Source organism: Cyprinodon variegatus, unplaced genomic scaffold, assembly GCF_000732505.1.
Source record: "Cyprinodon variegatus isolate N-32 unplaced genomic scaffold, C_variegatus-1.0 Scaffold65, whole genome shotgun sequence".
Taxonomy (NCBI): Eukaryota; Metazoa; Chordata; class Actinopteri; order Cyprinodontiformes; family Cyprinodontidae; genus Cyprinodon; species Cyprinodon variegatus.
This window is the reverse complement of record NW_015150518.1, coordinates 1,781,010-1,785,127: the sequence shown is the minus strand read 5'-3', so window position 1 is coordinate 1,785,127 and position 4,118 is coordinate 1,781,010.

The following is a 4,118-nucleotide window of genomic DNA, read 5'->3' as shown; positions in this document are numbered from 1 at the left end:
ACCAACTGGCTTCAGCGGCTCTCAGTTGTTTACAGGAAGCCCATGAAATGGAACAGGTTTAATTTGTATGTTGTATTTTATGACTAACTGGAAGCTGGAAACAAAACTGCTATTTGAAGATAATAAACACACTTTGAACCTTAAAGCTTTCAGGAAATTTACTTCTGTTCCTGGTACTGCCCCACCCTCAACACAGGCGAAGCTTTGCTTCCTTTAAGGAAAGCTGTGCCTTAGTCTCTAATGCTGATCTTCAAAGCACTCGTCCATTTGAAGAAACTGTAAGTATGCTTTCTTTTCTTGTTTGGAGGAAATGTCCTGTTTATTTCTGCTCTCTGAAGCTTAGAGAACAAGTTCAGTTATTATTTCAGCACAAAGTATTATCTCTACTGTCTGAAGACTAATCAACAGGATTTATAGGTTAGTTTGAGTTTGAACAGCATAATGAACATCTAATCTTTAGATGGGATTTTTAGATGTGTAGAGCACTGTTGACCAGATCAGTTTCATGGCTTTAGATGATCTGTCAAAAATCTAAATATGGGAAAGCTAAATAAAATAAATGTCCAAGTTTAAACAACCTTTCAACTGCCAACCAAACATGTTAGACTCCAGCAACAACAATGTCTAAAGGCTATGCGGTTGTTTTGATAAAGTTAAAATCCATTTTAAAGCTGAATCCTCACTTGAGAGTTTCTGGAAGTGTGGATTTTTTTGGATCATATTAAATGTGTTTCCTGTGTTATTGTGTTTTAACAGTGGTTCGTTTGATAAATGTTTAAGCAGAACCTTTGCGGTTTCTCTGTCAGGTGTTTTCATTGTCTGTGGTTTATGGTGGCTGTAAAATATCTTCTGTTCAGAGAGCAGATTTAAATAACAACCGATTACCTTAGGGTAAGTTAAACTGGACCATGGAATGGTAATGCCTTTTAATTTCTTAGGATGAAGTATTTCAAATTAGAACTAACTTGTCATGCCGTCGTCCCCTACTTTTTCAATCAGGACAGGGTCTCGGGACCAGCAGTCTCTCAGACTTCCCTCTCAGCAGAGACCTCCTCCTGCTCTGCACGGGGAAGCCCAACTGCTCCCAGGCCATCTGACAGACATAGTCCCACCAGCTTGTACTGGGTTGTCCCCTGTGCCTTCTCTCAGTGGGATGTGCCTTTAACACCTCCCGAGGGAGGTGTCCAGAGGGCATCTAGAAAAGATGTCCCAGCCACCTCAACTGATTGCTTTTGATGTGGAGTAGAAGTGTCTCTACCCCGAGCCCTTCCAGAATGACCAAGCTCCTCACCCAATCATTAAGGGAGTGTCAAGCCACCCTATGGAGAAAGCTAATTTCAGCCACTTGTATCTGCAATCCTGTTCTTTCAGTGCAGCATCTGCATTATAGCACCAGCCGTTATCGGTCCATAGATCGATCTCTGGTTCTTGACCTTTTTCCGTTCAAGAACCATGGCCTCTGACTTGAAGGAGCTCATCTCATCCCAGCTGCTTCACAGTCACTTGTGAACTGCCCCAGTATATAGAGTGGGTATTGGTAAGAGGGAGCCAGCAGAACATCATCTGCAAAAAGCAGGGATGAGATCTGCTGGTCCCTATAAAAGACCCCTTCCGGTCCTTAGCTAGCAATAGAAATCTCGTCCATAACAGTTATGAACCAGACCGCTGACAGAACGCAGCCCTGACAGAGTCTAACATGCACTGGGAACAGGTCCGACTTAATGCCAGTAATGCGGACCCAGTCCTGCTCCACCTGTGCAAAGACAGGATAGTTTCTTGTAAAGGGCCATCAACTCCATACTCCTTAAGCGGTCCCCACAAGCACTACGATAAACCCTGTTGAATGCCTTCTCAAGCTCAACATATGTTGAGCACACAATGTTGAAATGCCGTATCAGACAGAACAACCTAATAACATCCTGACCTCTAAGGTACTCTGGGCAGATCTCATCCACCCCCATAGGCCGAAAGAACAGTCAGAGACCTCCCCCCCACCCGATGGCAAAGGGATGCAACCCTGCCATCCACTAGGGTAAACGCCAAAACGAGATAGCTGTGCTGGGGTGAGACAACATCTGGATGCCTGGACATCAACTACGTCACCGAATGCCCTCAGTACATTCAGCTGCAGGTTGCTAAACTAAGATTTTACAAATTATCTGCAATGAAACAACCAAGAATCCAGTGGACACCTGCAAAGGCTTTGATGGTTACCTTAGTCACATTATTGAATCACTTTACAACTAACTGCTTGGTTTTAGAAAGTTTGCAAATAAAGCAAAAAAGATCATAGCCCAGGATTGAGACCAACATACAGAGTATTGCAGCTTTCTTGACAAGTGATCAATGTCTTTTCATGATCTTTGAAAGACAAAGAAGACTTCAGAGGCAGTTGATCATTTTACAGCACCAATGGTGTAATGCGTAATAAGAACTCAAGTGCAAATTAATATTATTTGTTTCCTTTGCAGGTAAAACTAATAATTGTGTGTCTGGGCTGATGTGAATTGGAATTCAGCAGCATGGATAAGTGTGAGGACACACAAGAAGGAGTCCCTCCCTCTAATACCACTCTGTGTGGGGAACATAAGAGACACAACAAAACTCAGGGGTGAGATCCCCTTTCCTTAATGACGATAGCCCTTTTAACACAGCATTGTTTCTATATAAGGCCATAATAGAAATTATTATAAGCCTCTGCTGTTCATCTTTGGTCCTGTATTAAGATCGAACAGCAGCTCAGCATGGCATCAGTGGATTTTTACAAACGGCAGTTCAGTGTTGCTGCCGAACCAGTGGAGTGACACCAGCACCTTGTTGAGAGGTTTTGGTTAAGCAAGACTTATCTAAAAACTTTAGCTGACTTTCAACACATTTTTTGAATCTGAATGAACAACATGAATTCATTATTGATCCTGAAAGAAGACTGACTGATAAGATATTTAAAGAATAATATTTACTTTTAATATGGGGGTCAGAGGGCCTGGTAGCTCCGATGTATAGCAGCTTTGTCAGTCTGCCCCAGGGCAGCTGATGCCAAAATTAAGCTCACCTCAATCAGCATGTTTTAAAAAGTGACTGATTTGCTTCTAACATATAACTTTTCTCTCAATCTGCAGTTTTACTTGGGGTTCCTAAATTTCTAAAAGTAGAAGAGGACGCTGAACTGGTATTTGGTTCCTGTGGTACCAAATGCCAGTTTTAGTCCTAAAAGCAGGAACCCTGTCTAAGGTTAGGCTTTAAACTTTCCTTTTCCGATAAAGCTTATAGTTAAATATAGAGAAATTATTGCTCATTTGCGTGGTGCATAGAGCATTAAGAGGTAGGGTAAACGCCCTGATCGGCAGGGTGGAGTTCAGTTTGGAAAGGTCTTTCTCCTTGGCTCTACCTTTCTCATACCTCATCCACAGTAGTCTATTTGTCGAAAAAGGGGGTAGGTGGAATATTTTTTTGGATGCATACAAACTCTGTTAACCTAAAGCAATATGCATGGTATGGTTTTTACATGTCAGGTACGCCAGTCATTGTCCTTGACAAGGCACCTTACAGCAGAACTGCAGTTAGTCCCTGGACTGGAATGGCTATCACTGCCCCTACATAGTTAGGGACTAATTTCCCAATGGGATCAGCTTCATTTTCATAGTAGGCCACTTCTTTGTTTTTAATTATTTTTGCTCAGGCTAATCATAAGCCCACAGTCCACCAAATGTTGAAATGGCAATATTATTGTCATTACTGTCAATATATAGTAGAAATTTTGAACAATCAGTAATTATGATTGTGATTACATGTGTTTTAAATTGGTGCTATAAAAATAAACTGGATTGAACTGAAATGGTGAATGACTAAATGCAGTATAAAGTGCTTTGGAGTCATTAGGTTTAATAAAGTGCTTCATAAGTACAAGTCATTTAATGCTGGTTTTGATACAAATTAATGAAATACAGTCTTCAAGTGTAACAAATGTATATATATATAAAAAACGGTCATTATTTAACTTGAGGATATGTACACTTTGGTTAAATTCTTCCTCCATTTGTTGTCCACATGGACTCCGAATGTAAATATTGGTATGTCTACAGAACTTCACAGAATGGCTTGACTTTTTTTTTTTTTTT